At 41.0% G+C, this 18,332-nt stretch overlaps 1 protein-coding gene across 1 annotated transcript in view; it reads right to left on the bottom strand.

Moving 5' to 3' along the window:
* Nucleotides 1-15,486: 15,486 nt before the first annotated feature.
* The window catches only part of LOC133558151 (uncharacterized), a 192,932-nt gene continuing 190,086 nt past the window's right edge, over nt 15,487-18,332 (bottom strand). Inside the window, exon 4 of the mRNA XM_061909353.1 lies at nt 15,487-15,528. The gene's annotated coding sequence lies outside the window, so the exon portion shown is untranslated. The remainder of the gene's footprint in view (nt 15,529-18,332) is intronic.

The following is an 18,332-nucleotide window of genomic DNA, read 5'->3' as shown; positions in this document are numbered from 1 at the left end:
CACACAAGTTCCGTAAATAATCCTAATTAGCATCATAGTATTTACATCTTTTTGGTTTTTAGAGGTAGATAGCGTTTTAATTTAGAGTTTTAATTCTTTTTTAAAGGCCCAATAAACAGGTCGGGTATTGAGAAACTTACATTTATGAATATAAAACTTAGCCAATATTATAATGAGGTTGCAACGGTAAAATCCCTTTTAATTTTTTATTTTTTTTGTGACCGGACACTAGTTCGATGCTTCTGCATTTATATGCATGGCTGGTAATTAATATTGGGATTACTGTTGGAAAAATATTTTAATGCCCACAACTCCGCATTTTGAAAAATGTATGCACGATTTTTTATATCTTAATGTTCATATTATTTTTATGTTTTTGAATTTCATAAAACTGTATTTAAAATATGCAACGTTTACATACAATCAAGAAATAATAATAATCAAAAAAAGTACAGAAACCATACAAAACAGCGCCAGTTACTCAATATAGTAACTAAAATAGAAGGCAAGATATGTATATATATATATATATGTAAAAAAATGTAAAGCCATAGGCTCACACAAATTCTGTAAATAATCCAAATTTGGATTATCGTATTTCCTTGAATTGCCGCCTGGGCGCTAATTAATTTAAAACCTCTTCTCACTCCTGTGCTTACCAAAGGCATGCGGTAAAAGTAAGCATGCGCTAATCATTTTGAAACCTCTTCTCACTCCGGCACTTACCAAAGGCATGCAGTAAAAATTTGAGTGTGATGTAACTATACCATCATGAAAATCACATTTAATTAAAAAAAACAAACGTATTATAATCTTACCTTTACTTATAAATATAGTCCATGACAGCCCCTTCTGATCAAAAGCATTGATAACTTGTTTATAGAAGTCTTCCTTATATTTCTTCAGTTTTAAAAGTCTCTCTGTCTCGATGGAAATCTTCCTTTATTACCTCCTCCATTTTAAAAATGATGACAGGGGAAGTGTCACTCGTGACGTCACGAGTTTGACCCGGCGGTAATACTAAGCATGCGCTAATTATTTTGCGAAGCGAGTTTGACCCGGCAGTAATTCAAGGCAGGCGCATACTATACGCCCGGCGGCAATTCAAGGAAATACGGTATTTACAGTTTTTTGGTTGTTTGATGTAGAGATTGTTTTAAAGTAGAGTTGTAATTCTTTCTTAAAGGCACAAAAAACAGGTCGGGTATTGAGAAACTTACATTTATGAATATAAAATGTAGCCAATAGTATAATGAGGTTGCAAAGGTAAAATCCTTTTTCATTTTTAATTGTTTTTTGTGACCGGAAACTAGTCCTATGCTTCCGCCTTTATATCCTTCGCTGGTAATTTATATTGTGATTACTGTTGGAAAAATATTTTTAATGTCCACATTTTGCAAAATGTATACAAGATTTTATATCTTAATGTTCATATTGTTGCCATTCTAAAATATCAAATCAAACTTTATTTATATAGCACTTTTCATACACAAGTGAGTGGCAAACACGGGAGTGCTGTACAAAAAATCAATCAATCAATGTTTATTTATACAGCCCTAAATCACAAGTGTGCAAGGAGAAACTCACCTTAGTGGGACATCGACAATGATGACTATGAGAAACCTTGGAGAGGACTGAATGCAATGGATGTCGAGTGGATCTAACATTATATTGTGAAATTCCAATCCATAGTGGATCTAACATAGCCCTGAGAATCCAGACCTTAGTGGATCCAATATTGTAGCGAAAGTCCCGTCCAAAGTGGAGCCAGCAAAAAAAAAGATGTTTTTTGTATGTGAAGTTAGTTGTTGAAATAAAAAGTAAAAATGAAAAATATGGCTGTTACCGTGAGGCAACGTGGCAACTTGTTAACTTAAATTTTAATTATTTTTCTTAAGGATAGATACTTTATTGTCATCAGGAAATGGTTTATGACATGTCATATGCTTTTACATTTATATAACTTTAAAAAGCGATAGTTTGAGCACATTTTTCCTTCAAAAGTGGAGGAAACAAAAAAAAAGTCTGGGGAATGAAAGAAAAGTCTCATAAAAAGGCTTCATGGACACTTACTGATTTTATAACCACTTCATTTAAAATGAAAATGTTGCAAAATAGGGCGTATGAAGACATGTTGTTTTTTATCCACTAGAGAGCGCACTTGGATAGCGTTTCAATGGACCATTTCCCCAATTTAGGAAACAAAAGCTGTAATTGATTGCAAAAAATATATTTGTAAATAATTTTGGATTTAAAAAAAGTACTTATTCATTTTAAATAGTATGATTTTTAATACAACAAATAGCAATATTAATAAAGATAAAAACTGCACGTATGACCCAGCGCAGATACTAATAAGCCATGTTTTCATCCATCCATTTCCTACTGCTTGTCCCTTTTGGGGTGGCGGGGGGTGCTGGAGCCTATCTCAGCTGTATTCGGGCAGAAGGCGGTGTACACCGTGGACAAGTCGCCCCCTCATCACAGGGCCAACACAGATAGACAGACAAAATTCACACTCACATTTTCATTATTGCCTTATATTCTATGTTGCCATACATTCAAACGTAACTTAATTTTGTGAAAAAAAAAAGTAAGAATAATTCCTTAAAAAAGCTCAGTAAAAAAAAAAACAGAGTCCCTATGCAGATGATATGAGCCACGTATTTTGAACAAATGATGATTCCACTAATTACCTATTAGTAATCACTCAGGTGATTACGCTAAATTAAAACATATTCTTTCAACATTAGATCTAATTTCAGCCAATGAAGCCACTTAAGTGCTACACAGTGAGCCTTAATAATAATAATATAATAGCAATGTTCTGTCCTAATTGACTGGTAACTGCATCACGACATGACATCTTTAGCATATGTGAAGATGATGAATATACATTGTTAGGACGTGAGGCGGGCCCCACCCCGAGGGCCCTACAGGTCAGGAGGCTTTTTGCAGATGTGAAGCTTGACTTTATTACACCAATAAAAGCCCGGAGACTCTTTTAAATGCTAAATGATCAATAACTGGGAGTTAGAAGAGCACCTTGCACCGGACATATGACCATATTACTGCTGCAATTAACACCAACAATAAAAAAGTGCAACGTTATTAAACACAACATCACATCTGCACCTCCACGGTACACAAGTTATAAGGGACAAGAGGTAGAAAATGGATGGATGGATATCAAAACCCCAAAAAAGGCCTGGACCCTTGTTTTTTACAATCTTTAACTTATTATGTAAACTACAAACCCATGTTCCAAATGAAAAGTGTTAAATGTAAATATAAACGGAATACAGTGACTTGCAAATCCTTTTCAACCCATATTCAATTGAATGCACTACAAAGACAAGATATTTGATGTTCAAACTTATGAACTTTATTTTTTATTTTTTGCAAATAATAATTAACTTACAATTTCATGGCTGCAACAAGTGCCAAAGTAGTTGGGAAAGGGCATGTTCACCACTGTGTTACATCACCTTTTCTTTTAACAACACTCAATAAACGTTTGGGAACTGAGGAAACCAATTGTTGAAGCTTTGAAAGTGGAATTCTTTCCCATTCTTGTTTTATGTAGAGCTTCAGTCGTTCAACAGTCCGGGGTCTCCGCTGTCGTATTTTACGCTTCAAAATGCGCCACACATTTTTGATGGGAGACAGGTCTAGACTGCAGGCGGGCCATGAAAGTACCTGCACTCTTTATTTACAAAGCCACACTGTTGTAACATGTGCTGAATGTTGCTTGGCATTGTCTTGCTGAAATAAACAGGTGCGTCCTTGAAAAAGATGGCGCTTAGATGGCAGCATATGTTGTTCCAAAACCTGTATGTATCTCTCATCATTATGGTGCCTTCACAGATGTGTAAGTTGCCCATGCCTTGGGCCAAATGCACCCCCAAACCATCACAGATGCTGGCTTTTGAACTTTGCGTCCATAACAGTCTGGATGGTTTGCTTCCCCTTTGGTCCGGATGACACAATGTTGAATACTTTCAAAAAAAAATTTGAAATGTGGACTCGTCAGACCACAGAACACTTTTCCACTTTGCATCAGTCCATCTTCGATGATCTCGGGGCCAGAGAAGCCGGCGGCGTTTCTGGATGTTGTTGATAAATGGCTTTCGCTTTGCATAGTAGAGCTTTAACTTGCACTTACAGATGTAGCGACCAACTGTATCTAGTGACAGTGGTTTTCTGAAGTGTTCCTGAGCCCATGTGGTGATATCCTTTTGAGATTGATGTCAGTTTTTGATGCAGTGCCGTCTGAGGGATCGAAGGTCACGGTCATTCAATGTTGGTTTCCGGCCATGCTGCGTACGTGGAGTGATTTTTCCAGATTCTCTGAACCTTTTGATGATATTATGGACCGTAAGTGTGGAAATCCCTAAATTTCTTGCAATTGCACTTTGAGAAACATTGTTCTTAAACTGTTTGACTATTTGCTCACACTGTTGTGGACAAAGGGGTGTACCTCGCCCCATCCTTTCTTGTGAAAGACTGAGCATTTTTTGGGAAGCTGTTTTTATACCCAATCATTGCACCCACCTGTTCCCAATTAGCCTGCACACCTGTGGGATGTTCCAAATAAGTGTTTGATGAGCATTCCTCAACTTTATCAGTATTTATTGCGACCTTTCCCAAATTCTTTGTCACCTGTTTGTTGTATATGGGCAAAGGGAAGGAGGCAACACCAGGACTGAACTGCGGTTTTAGAAGGTTCATTAAAACCTTTGATGAATGTGTGGGGTGTGGATGCTACTACTAGAAAATGAATGCGGACGATGTGTGGAAATAACAATGTGGAATTTACCAGAGGGTGTTGTCTTTGCGTGTTGTATGTATCTTTCGTCAAATCCAAGGGGGAAGGCAAAGAGGCAGTCAAGAGTGAGGCAAGCGGTCGGGGGCTGGAGAGAGGCAACGATGTCCGGTTCCAAGCAGTGGTCCAGGATCGGGGACGGCAAGCGAAGATCCAGGAGGAGGTCGTGAGGCAGGACACGATCACAGAAAAAATTGTGGGAAACACAAAAGACATCAAGTCGGGACAGAGGAAGAGCACAAGAAGGCGAGCAAAGCACAAGGGAGTGGTGCCAGATGGAATGCTTACTCAAGGGAGATTGGCTACGTTCTGGCGAAGGTCTCTTGGCTTCACTGGTCTTTTATGTCGCTCCGCGCCATGACAGTACCCCTCCCCTTATGCGAGGCTCCTGACGAGCGTCGGGGAGCGTCAGGATTGGCACGGTAGAAATCCTCCAGAAGTGAGGGATCGGCAAGGTAGGAGGCTGGCACCCAAGATCTGTCTTCAGGTCCATATCCCTCCCAGTCGACCAGATAAACGAGCCCCCTACCTTGTCGGCGGACCCTGAGGATTTCCTTAACCGTCCAAACCTGATCTCCATTAGACAAGAACCTAGAAGGTGGGGGGGAAGGGACAGGAGGGGACAGAGAGCTCTCCGCTACCGGTTTAATCTGGGAGACATGGACCACCGAGTGTCTCTTGATCGAGGGTGGAAGAGCCAGCTTGACAGATATGGGGTTAATGATAGAGGTGATGGGAAAAGGACCCGCATACCGTGGTGCTAATTTCTTAGAAGGTACCTGAAGATTTAGGTCCTTCGCCAGTAAAAACACTTGCTGTCCTGGCTGATAGGTTGGAGCAGGGATGCGATGACGGTTGGCGTTGTGGCACATCTTCACAGAAACCTTCTCTAAGGCTGCACGAGTGGCTTTCCACACCCTCTGACACTTCCTTATATGGGCCTTTGTAGAGGGCACCGCTATCTCCAATTCTTGCAGGGGAAACAAAGGGGGTTGATAGCCTAATGAGCATTCAAAAGGTGACATACCGGTAGCGGAGCGCTTCAAGGAGTTATAAGAGTATTTTACTCAAGGGAGGAACTTGCACCAGGTAGTAGGCTTCTTGCTGGCGACACAGCGGAGCATGGTTTTGACGCTCTGGTTAGCCCTTTCTGCCTGCCCGTTGCTCTGGGGGTGGTATCCCGAACTGAGACTGACCGAGGCCCCAATCACCCTACAGAAGGCTCTCCAGACTTGTGAAGAAAACTGGGGTCCCCGGTCAGAGACAATGTCTACCGGGATGCCATGAAGCTTGAGGACGTGGAGGGTGAGGAGGTCGGCCGTCTCCGAAGCGGAAGGTAATTTACTGAGCGGAATGAAATGGGCTGCCTTGGAAAAACGGTCCACAATGGTTAATATAGTGGTGTTATCTCTGGAGGCCGGGAGTCCTGTGATGAAGTCCAAGGCGATGTGTGACCATGGGCGGGCAGGGATGGGAAGCGGGTGAAGGAGACCAACTGGAGGTCTATGTGAGGCCTTGCTGCGGGCACAACAAGAACAAGCTGCGATAAACTCACGCGTGTCTCTGGCCATGGATGGCCACCAGAAGCGTCTACGAAGCAGTGATAGGGTTCGTTGGAATCCAGGATGGCACGAGAACAGGCTAGAGTGACCCCAATCCAGGACTCTGGATCGCAGTTCCTGATGAACAAAAAGCTTGTTGGGTGGTCCACCCCCATGTCCTGGATTGGAGCGCAGCGCAGTCTTAACAAGTTTCTCCACTTTCCAGGAGACCATCCCCACGATACGAGAGGGAGGCAGAATGGGAACATCTACTGAGCGCTCTGAAAGTCCCTCCATAAACACTCTGGAGAGAGCGTCTGCCTTAGCGTTCTTAGATCCGGGTCTGAAAGATAGCAAGTAGTCGAATCGGGAGAAGAATTGTTGCCATCTTGCCTGTCGATTATTCAGCCTCCTGGCAGAGCGGATGTGGAGGAGATTGCTGTGGTCAGTCAAGATCTGGAACTGGTGACGAGCCCCTTCCAACCAATGTCGCCATTCGGTGAGGGCTTCATGGACCGCCAACAGCTCTCTGTTCCCAGCGTCGTAGTTCTGCTCTGCCAGGGATAGGCGTCTGGAAAAGAATGCAACTGGGTGAATCAAATTGTCAATCTTAGAGCGTTGGGAAAGTATGGCACCAATCCCGGAGTTGGAGGCGTCCACCCCCACGAGAAAAGGCACGTCCAAATCAGGGTGGACGAGGACAGGGGTAGAGATGAATCTCCTCTTCAGTTCTTCAAAAGCTTTGTTGGCAGTATGCGACCATACAAAAGAGCTTTTAGGAGAGGTGAGAGCATGGAGTGGTGCAGCAATCCGACTGAAGTCCTGGATGAAGCGACGGTAAAATCCTGCGAAGCCGAGAAACCTCCGCAACTCTGTTCTGGAAGCTGGCTGAGGCCAATCCACCACGGCATCCACCTTCTTGGGATCGGCTCTGATGTGTCCCTTTTCCACCACAAAACCGAGGAACTCCACAGAAGAGGTGTGAAAGTTGCACTTCTCGGCCTTGACAAACAGTCGGTTCTCCAACAGTCTCTGAAGTACGAGTCGCACATGTTACTGGTGTTCAGCCAAACTACGGGAAAAAATCAAGATGTCATCCAGATAAACAACAACAAATTGATCAAGCATATCACGAAGAATATCGTTGACGAAGGCCTGAAATACAGCTGCAGCGTTCGCGAGTCCAAAGGGCATGACCCGGTATTCAAAGTGCCCAAGGTGGGTGTTGAACGCCGTCTTCCACTCGTCCCCTTCCTTAATCCGCACAAGATGATAGGCGTTACGGAGATCCAATTTAGAGAAGATGGTTGCAGGGGCCAATGGTTCGAATGAAGAGTTAAGCAGCGGTAGGGGGTATTTGTTCTTTATTGTTATATTGTTGGGGTGACGGTAGTCAATGCAAGGTCTGAGTGAGCCGTCCTTCTTGGAGACAAAGAAGAATCCAGCTGCCAGTGGAGATTTGGATGAGGTGATGATCCCAGAAGCTAGGCCCTCAGTAATGTAGGTCTTCATGGCCTCTTTTTCTGGGAGTGACAGGTTGTAGAGACGACTAGTAGGTAGCTTAGCTTCCGGAAGGAGCTCAATGGCACAGTCGTAAGGTCTATGTGGGGGTAGAACCTGTGCTTGCTCCTTGTTGAACACCTCAGCTAGGTCATGGTAGCAGACTGGTACAAGGGATAGATCTTTCTGGGGGGCGCTGGAACTGGGGCGAACAACCTGAACGGAAGCAGCTCTGAGGCAGTTAACGTGACAGGGTGTGCTCCACGCCAAAATCCTGCCAGTCGACCAAGAGACGTGGGGGTCATGTTGTTGGAGCCATGACCTACCCAGTATCCGCGGGCCGATGGGTGCATCCAGAACCCAGAGGCTGATGGTCTCGCTGTGGTTTCCCGAAATGGTCATTGAAATTGGTTCAGTATGAAACCTGATGGGTCCCAAAGGTCGCCCGTCCAGGGCTTGAGCTGGAAGAGTCTTGTCCAGGTGGACCAGGGGAATGCCCGTCTGTCGGGCAAACTCGTAGTCAATGAGACTCTCATCTGCGCCCGAGTCCAAATAAGCCTCCACTTGGATTGTTCTAGAGCCCCATGCCAGGGTGGCGGGTATTCTGATGTCCTGGTTCTCTTATCTTTGGGGGAAAGACGTATGGCTCACCAGGATCCCCTCAGCTAATGAGCCTGGTCTTTTGGTTTTAGCCGGACAGTAACAAAGAATATGTTCGGCTAGACCACAGTAAAGACAAAGGTGCTGTCTGTACCGTCTCTCTCTATCTTCAAAGGTCAATTGAGTCCTTCCCAACTGCATGGGCTCAGGAGTAGTTGGCCTGATGGGTGGATCAAGAAGTGGAACAGCTGGAAGGATTGCAGTTGAGGGCGGGTACTGATTCTTGAGGCTCCCTGGGCTCGCTCAGCCGCACTTTCCAACAGTCTCTGATCAAACAAGAGTGCAAGTTCGATGAGGTCTCTGCAGGAAGTGGGTCTGTCCCTCAGTAGCCCGTCCTTAATCTCTTCCGAAAGTCCTCGGAGGAACGCACTGAGAAGTGCACGATCGTCCCACCCGCTATCAGTTGCCAGAGTCCGGAATACCAGGGTGTAGGCCGCCACTGAGCGTAGTCCCTGCTGGATGGAGTGGAAGCGTCCCGCGGCGTCACCCCCATCCTTGGGGTGGTCAAATACGGCCCGAAATTTGGTCCCGGAAGGCGGCGTAGTCGGTGCTTAAATCTACGGTCCTGTCCACGGCAGCCGTAGCCCACTTGAGGGCAGGCCCAGTGAGCAGGGCAAAAATGAAAGCAATCTTAGCTCCATCAGAGGAATAGCGTGAGGGTGGTGTTGAAAAATCAGATCACACTGTACCAGAAAACCTCTGCATAGTTCGAAATCTCCCTCAAAGGGTCTGGGACTAGCTAGCTCTGGCTCTCGTTCTGGAATGCAATGTTCCGGTCTTCGGACTGGGGAGGTAAGAAGCGGGGCTGTAGCAGCGGGCGTCACTCTAGGCATAAGGCAGTCCAGTCTAGAGTGAAGTCTGGAAAAAGCTCTCTCAAAATTGCCCTCAAGAGCGAAAAAACGCTCTTGGTGTCCGTTTACAACAGAACCTAGAATGGACAAGTCAGATGTCTTAGGGATTTGAGACTGGGGCTTTCTGGTGTCGCCTGGTTCCGCCATGTTGTTGGCCAGAACATACTGTTATATATGGGCAAAGGGAAGGAGGCAACACCAGGACTGAACTGCGGTTTTAGAACGTTTATTAAAACCTTTGATGAATGTGTGGGGTATGGATGCTACTACTAGAGAATGAATGCGGATGATGTGTGGAAATAACAATGTGGAATTTACCAGAGGGTGTTGTCTTTGCGTGTTGTATGTATCTTTCGTCAAATCCAAGGGGGAAGGCAAAGAGGAAGTCAACAGTGAGGCAAGCGGTCGGGGGCTGGAGAGAGGCAACGATGTCCGGTTCCAAGCAGTGGTCCAGGATCGGGCAGGGCAAGCAAAGATCCAGGAGGAGGTCGTGAGGCAGGACACGATCACAGAAAACACTGTGGGAAACACAAAAGACATCAAGTCGGGACAGAGGAAGAGCACAAGAAGGCGAGCAAAGCACAAGGGAGTGGTGCCAGACGGGATGCTTACTCAAGGGAGATTGGCTACGTTCTGGCGAAGGTCTCTTGGCTTCACTGGTCTTTTATGTCGCTCCCTCTCGTCAAGTCCAGGTGTTTTGATTCCTGATTGTGTGCAGGCTCGTTTCTGCGTGGGCGTGCTGCGCTCAGCACAAGTGGGGACGTGTCTGAGCATGCTGTCAATGGAGGAACGCTTTGGCGCGCTGTCAGAGGAGGCGTCCGCAGATCCAGCCGCAGAGGAAACGCGGTTTCGACTCTGCGCCATGACAGTGTTGCGGGCATCAAATTCTAAAGTTAATGATTATTTGCAAAAAACAAATGTTTATCAGTTTTAACATCAAACAGGTTGTCTTTGTAGCATATTCAACTGAATATGGGTGGAGAATGATTTACAAATCATTGTATTCCGCTTATATTTACGTCTAACACAATTTCCCAACTCATATGGAAACAGGGTTTGTACAATAAAAATCAACTGTTTGGGCTACACCACAAGCCAAAAAAAAAGATAGTTTTACCATAACCACAACAGTTTGCATGAAAACAATCCAATGTACTGTATGAAGATGTTAGCTTCTGTAATTATGTGTAGTCTGGGTGGTGATGTATTACATGTCTGGCTGCCTTGAAGGCTGTAATTTCATCTAGCAAAATACCAGCCCAGAGCTAAGTGACCTTTTGGGAATCCTTACACACAAAGAAGTCGACTTCAACTCTGTTTTCATGTAAGGTGACTCTTTTTTTTTTTTTTTTGAGAAAGTAAGCAAAAAAACATTGTGACAAATGACTTAAAGTGCTGATCCAGTTACCGCCAGCTAATAGAGACAATATACAGTACCTAATATAAGTATTACCATTTTATTGCAGTATCCATAGAAAGCAAACCTGGCTACACTTTAGAGTAGTCAGTGTACAGTTTTTATAGCAATATAGATGTACTTTCCTCTAAAAATTAGTCAGCACACGGCGATTATTGTCACCTCAGTGTCCATGTCCACTTGACTATTGCTGTTATTGTCTGTGATTAATGGCTGTGATGGTGACAGAAATTATAATAATAATAATAATAGTATACATTGTTTCTGTTATTGTAATTAATTTTGTTTGTAGTTATTCAATGTTATTAAACAGAATTAATATTATTATTGATATTATCCATTTAGGATTTTCATTTTTTTGAAGTTTTGTATTTGCATTTCTTCTCAATTGCTTTGTACATTTCTATCCTAAATATTGTAAAGCTCGGATTGTGTTGATTTTCCTCTATTTTCTTTTATTAGATTGATAATTATTCCGTGTTTTTTTTGCAGTGATGGGCAGTGACAAGATACATGTAGCCAAGCTATGTTGGGTAACTAAATTTTCCAGTAGCTTAGCTATTTTTTTGAACGAATAGCTTTTCCTGTCGCTGTACTACAAACTTCAAAGAGAGAAATTGGAACTGTGAATACAAATCACAAATTCGGAGAAAATACAATGACCTGGATGAATGAGAACATCCATACATACGGAGAAAATCCTAAGGTTACAGACTGGCCAATCAGAGGCAAGATAAGGCGGGTTATCAAAAAACTAAAAATCTAAATCCTACCAGTAACTGAGTACCATGTTCTTATATTTGTATGTGTTGTAATGAATTTGCACTAAATTAATTTGCTTGCAATTTCGTTGTTGATAGAATAATTGTGTGTATATTATCATCAAAACTTTATGCTTAAGGGCTGTTGGTATAAATTATGGTCAATTGTGCTGAAGTGGTATTTTTCTATCTGTCTAAGGATAAAAACTTCTTGTCTGAGGGATGGCCTTAGCCGCAGATGTTGTCTTTCTTTTAGCCCGCTAACAGCCAAGGACTTCAAGGACCTCAACGCAGATAAGACGACAGCACGCAGACGAGGTGAAATCACAAGGCCGCCAGCACATTCCGTCCCGTATGGTGCGTACTGGAACTGCTTTGCATAATATATGTGACCACTCCTTTTAGAAGCGGCCTCAGTGATGTTGAATGTGGAACTCCTGAATAAATAGAGGGACGTAGGAGCTGTAGTTTAGAGCATAGGGCGAGACTGTGACTAAGTGTGCAGCTCCATGGATTCTCCTCATGAGTTAAATTGAACTCTGTCTCTGCATGATTCCTTACTTCTCGTCTGATTAATAGATGTCATCAGTGTTTGAACCTGACCGTTGTACAATGTATAACGATAATAAAGATATATTCTATTCTATTCTTTACTATTCTATTCTATTCTTGTTTGGATGAAATTAATTGGCAGCACGGTGAAACAGGGGTTAGTGCATGTTCCTCACAATACGAAGGTCCTGAGTAGTCCTGGGTTCAGTCCGAGATGTTTCTGTGTGGAGTTTGCATGTCCTCCCTGTGACTGCGTGGGTTCCCTCCGGGTACTCCGGCTTCCTGCCACCTCCAAAGTCATGCACCTGGGGATAGGTTGATTGGCAACACTAAATTGGCCCTAGTGTGTGAATGTTGTCTGTCTATCTGTGTTGGCCCTGCGATACTTGTCGAGGGTTTTACGCCGCCTTCCACAGCTGAGATAGGCTCCAGCACCCCCCGCGACCCCAAAAGGGACAAGGGGTAGAAAATGGATGGATGGACAATGATGTAATAAACTTTCCTCTGAAATATGGATCGCTGGCACAATATAGAAGCCTTCGCTGCAAAATGTGTACAAAATGGTAAAAATTCAATTTTTGTAGTAAATGCATCATTTTGGTTGCTAGAAACAATTCAATGGCGGTTTCAGGGAAAGCGCTGCAAAAAACAAAACAAAACATTGATTCACTCAAAACAAGGAAAATGGAGATAGTATCTGTTTCTGCTTCATATTCACACACTGCAAAAACTGAAATCTAAGTAAAATTAAATATCTCAAATAAGGTTGATATTTGCTTATTTTCTGTCTAATAAGATCATTATTTTCACTAAGCAGATTTTATGTTAGTGTTTACTTGTTTTAAGGGTTTTGGTCCTAAATGATCTCAGTAAGATATTACAGCTTGTTGCTGAGATTTGATGACCTATATTGAGTAGAAACATTCTTGAAACTAGAATATCAACTGTTGCAAAGTATAAAACTGCTTTTTCAAAGTAAAAATGTCTTATTTCAAGCATGAAATAAAAAATCATGACTTTTACACAATTGTGTCTAATAATTAAAACAGATGAAGTAGGTAAGTTTAGGTAAATAAAGGTAAAAAGTAGGTAAACATTGATAAAAGGTAAACAAGTAGGTAAAAAACGGTATAAGGTTGGTAAATATTGATAAAAGAAGGTTAAAAGTAGGTAGGTATAGGTAAATGAAGTTAAAAGTAGATAAACATTGATAAAAGGTAAAAAGTAGGTAAACGTAGGTAAAAAAAGGTATAAGGTTGGTAAATATTGATAAAAGAAGGTAAAAAGTAGGTAAGTATAGGTAAATGAAGTTGAAAATTAGGTAAACATTGCTGAAAGGTAAAAAGTAGGTAAGTATAGGTAAATGAAGATAAAAAGTAGTTAAACATTGATAAAAGGCAAAAAGTAGGTAAACGTAGGTAAAAAAAAGGTATAAGGTTGGTAAATATTGATAAAAGAAGGTAAAAAGTAGGTAAGTATAGGTAAATGAAGATAAAATGTAGTTAAACATTGATAAAAGGTAAGCAAGTACGTAAATGTAGGTAAAAAAAGGTATAAGGTTGGCAAATATTGATAAAAGTAGGTTAGTATAGGTAAATGAAGGTAAAAAGTAGGTAAACCTTGATAAAAAGCAAAAAGTAGGTAAACATAGGTAAAAAAGGTATAAGGTTGGTAAATATTGATAAAAGAAGGTAAAACATAGGTAAGTATAGGTAAATGAAGGTAATAAGTAGGTAAACATTGATAAAAGGTAAACAGTAGGTAAACGTTGATAAAAAAAGGTATAAGGTTGGTAAATATTGATAAAATAAGGTAAAAAGTAGGTAAGTGTCATAATCTTCCCAATCCTCCCAATCGTCCCAATCATGATATGATTGGCGCAGTGGCAGAGTGGCCGTGCGCAACCCGAGGGTCCCTGGTTCAATCCCCACCTAGTACCAACCTCGTCACGTCCGTTGTGTCCTGAGCAAGACACTTCACCCTTGCTCCTGATGGGTGCTGGTTAGCACCTTGCATGGCAGCTCCCTCCATCAGTGTGTGAATGTGTGTGTGAATGGGTGAATGTGGAAGTATTGTCAAAGCGCTTTGAGTACTTTGAAGGTAGAAAAGCGCTATACAAGTACAACCCATACAACCCACCTGTGGTCTAGATCATGTTTTGTTTAGTTACCTTCTGTTAGTTTTGGACTCCATTAGTTCCTGTTTTTGTGCACCCTTGTTTGTTTTAGTTACCATGGTGACCTATTAGTTTCACTTGCCTCATGTGTTTGGATCACGCACCTGCTCTCCCGTCCAAAAACAGAACCTAGTAACTCACTTCTAGAGATACCCTTGAGATACTAGGTTTTTCTGTTGTATCTACGCTGTTATGTGGTAGTTGCTAGGTCCTGTCTTGGGCGTAACAGCTTACTCACGGAACAAATTACAATATCGCATACACTAATGTAAAGCATATCACCTAGTAGCTCCAAAATTATTATCAGCTCAGTTTTGACCAAAATTGAGTTACTGGGTTTTGCCTTTGGACGGGAGTGCTCTACTCAGAGACTATTATTTAAGCCTGTTTTTGCCAGTTAGTCGGCCTGGCGACATTACTCTGTATTTGCTCTGTTCATGCCATAGATTCATGCTCTGTATTGATCCTTTCATGCCACAGGTTCATGCTTGTTTTCAGGCGATTGCTGGCTTTATGCTACGCCAAGTAAGTTTTGTTTATTCAAGCTATACTTAGCGATTTTTGGTTCCATGTTTATAGTTCTGCCTATGTTTAGTTTTTGTATCCTGCGCTAAGTTGTCCCTTTGCCTTGTGGGCCTTTTTGTTTTTACATATTTGATAGTAAATAATTAAATGTGTTCCTACTTTCACGCCTGGTCCGGAATAGTCCTTTTGTATCCCGGGAGAACAAACCCTGCAGCAAGCTGCGACCCCCCCACCATCATGACAGTAAGTATAAGTAAATGAAGGTAAAAAGTAGGTAAACATTGTTAAAAATGTAAAAAGTAGGTACGTATAGGTAAATGAGGGTAAAAAGTAGGTAAGTACAGTTAGAACAGTACAGTAAATTTGATTTTTAAACATTTAACAAACACTGATGACATCTAATAATTAGACAAGAAGCAAGGAATCATGCAGAGACAGAGTTCAATTTAGCTCATGAGGAGACACGTGTTTGGGCTGTACCCTAGTTACAGATCCAAACTACATTCTAAAAATCAAACCCGTGCACCTCCTCTATTTATTAGGAAAGTCCCTGTTACATCACTGTCGCTGAGGCAAGGGGGTAGACTCGACAACTTCAGTTAGACACAACATATGATTATACAAAAATGCAAATATGTTGACACTTGGTGCTATCGCCCAGTCTCTCCTTTGTCTGGTTCCGGAACCCAATGTTCGTCCTTGGCATTCAGCAGGCCGAGTCTGGACAAAACACTGATTAAAAAAGGCTAACAATCTTTTGGATTGCTAGCTCTGCACAAATACAGAAATACCACTTCAGCACAAATTGACAATACTTTATAGTAATGGCCCTTAAGCATAAATATATGATGATAATATATACATAATTATTCAAACACATTTCAAACAATTTTGAACAGAAATAGTTCATGCACGTATGTATGTATGTATGTATGTACAAACCATGTTTCCATATGAGTTGGGACATTGTGTTAAATGTAAATATGAATGGAATACAATGATTTGCAAATCATTTTCATCCCATATTCAATTGAATGCACTACAAAGACAATATATTTGATGTTTAAACTAATAAACTTTATTTTTTTTTGCAAATAATAATTAACTTAGAATTTCATGGCTGCCACACGTGCCAAAGTAGTTGGGAAAGGGCATATTCACCACTGTGTTAGATAACATTTTCTTTTAACAACACTCAAAAAACATTTGACAACTGAGCTAACTCATTTTTGAAGCTTTGAAAGTGGAATTCTTTACCATTCTTGCTTGATGTACAGCTTAAGTTGTTCAACAGTCCAGGGTCATGTTGTCGTATTTTACGCTTCATAATGCGCCACACATTTTCAATGGGGGACATGTCTGTACTGCAGGCAGGCCTACGAAGCCACGCTGTTGCAACACGTGGCTTGGCATTGTCTTGCTGAAATAAGCAGGGGCGTCCATGAAAAAGACAGCGCTTAGATGGCAGCATATGTTGTTCCAAAACCCGTATGTACCTTTCAGCATTAATGGTGCCTTCACAGATGTGTAAGTTACCCATGCCTTGGGCACTAAGACACCCCCATACCATCACAGATGCTGGCTTTTGAACTTTGCGCCTATAACAATCCGGATGGTTATTTTCATCTTTGTTCCAGAGGACACCACGTCCACAGTTCCCTAATATAATTTGAAATGAGGACTCGTCAGACCACAGAACACTTTTCCACTTTGCATCAGTCCATCTCAGATGAGCTCGGGCCCAGCAAAGCCGGCGGTGTTCCTGGGTGTTGTTGATAAATGGCTTTCACTTTGCATGGTAGAGTTTTAACTTGCACTTACAGATGTAGTGACCAACTGTAGTTACTGACAATGGTTTTATGAAGTGTTCCTGAGCCCATGTGGTGATATCCTTTACACCCTGATGTCGGTTTTTGATGTAGTACTGCCTGAGGGATCATACGTCCGTAATATCATCGCTTACGTGCAGTGATTTCTCCAGATTCTCTGAACCTTTTGATGATTTTACGGACCGTAGATGGTAAAATCCCTAAATTCCTTGCAATCGCTTGTTGAGAAATGTTCTTCTAAAACTGTTCGACAATTTGCTTACAAATTGGTGACCCTCGCACCATCCTTACTTTTGAACTACTTAGCATTTCATGGAAGCTGCTTTTATACCCAATCATGGCACCCACCTGTTCCCAATTAGCCTGCACATCCGTTTAATGTTCCAAATAAGTGTTTGATGAGCATTCTTCAACTTTATCATTATTTACTGCCACCTTTCCCAACTTCTTTGTCACGTGTTGCTGGCATCAAATTCTAAAGTTAATGATTATTTTCAACAACAACAAAAAATGTTTATCAGTTTTAACATCAAATATGTTGTCTTTGTAGCATATTCAACTGAATATGGGTTGAAATTGATTTGCAAATCATTGTATTCCTTTTATATTTACATCTAACCCAATTTACCAACTCATATGGAAACGGGGTTTGTATATATATATACATATATATATATATGTATATATATATATATATATATATATATATATATATATATATATATATATATATATATATATGAATGATTTTGAGCCATGCAACAAAACAAAATAAATTAAATTCATGGATCCAGATTGATCTCTATTACAATCCCCAAAGATTAAGTTGATGAGTACTTCTATGTGTAGAAATCTTTATTTATAATTGAATCATATATATATATATATATATATATATATATATATATATATATATATATATATATATATATATATATCTTGCGCACCAATGACTGAAAGAGCACGCATTTGGCACGATCAAATTATGAATGGGAAAATGCATTTTTAGACCAGTGGTTCTCAACCTTTTTTCAATGCCTGTGAAGATTTTTTAAATTCAAGTACCCCCTAATCAGAGCAAAGCATTTTTGGTTGAAAAAAAGAGATAAAGAAGTAAAATACAGCACTATGTCATCAGTTTCTGATTCATTAAATTGTGTAACAGTGCAAAATATTGCTCATTCGTAGTGGTCTTTCTTGAACTATTTGGAAAAAAAGATATAAAAATAACAAAAACCTGTTGAAAAATAAACAAGTGATTCAATTATAAATAAAGCTTTCTACAGATGGACGTAATCATCAACTTAATCTTTGGGGATTGTAATAGAGATCCATTTGGATTCATGAATTTAATTCTAAAATTTTTTTCAGAAAAAAATAAATCTTTAACATCAATATTTATGAAACATCCACAAAAAAATTGAGCTGTCAACACTGAATATTGCATTGTTGTATTTTTTTTCACAGTTTTTGAACTTACATTCATATTTTGTTGAAGTATCATTCAATAAATATATTTATAAATTATTTTTGAAATTGTTGTTATTTTTCGAATATTTAAAAAAAAATCTCACATACCCCTTGGCATACCTTCAAGTACCCCCATTTGAGAACCACTGTTAGACCTTATGATTTGCCTGAGCGGCTAGGAAACCCAGAGAGTGACAAGCGGTTGCCTTGTGTCATGGTCTGTGG

The sequence above is a fragment of the Nerophis ophidion genome, linkage group LG01 (assembly GCF_033978795.1).
Source record: "Nerophis ophidion isolate RoL-2023_Sa linkage group LG01, RoL_Noph_v1.0, whole genome shotgun sequence".
In the NCBI taxonomy this organism is placed as follows: domain Eukaryota; kingdom Metazoa; phylum Chordata; class Actinopteri; order Syngnathiformes; family Syngnathidae; genus Nerophis; species Nerophis ophidion.
This window is presented reverse-complemented; position numbering and strand designations above follow the sequence as displayed.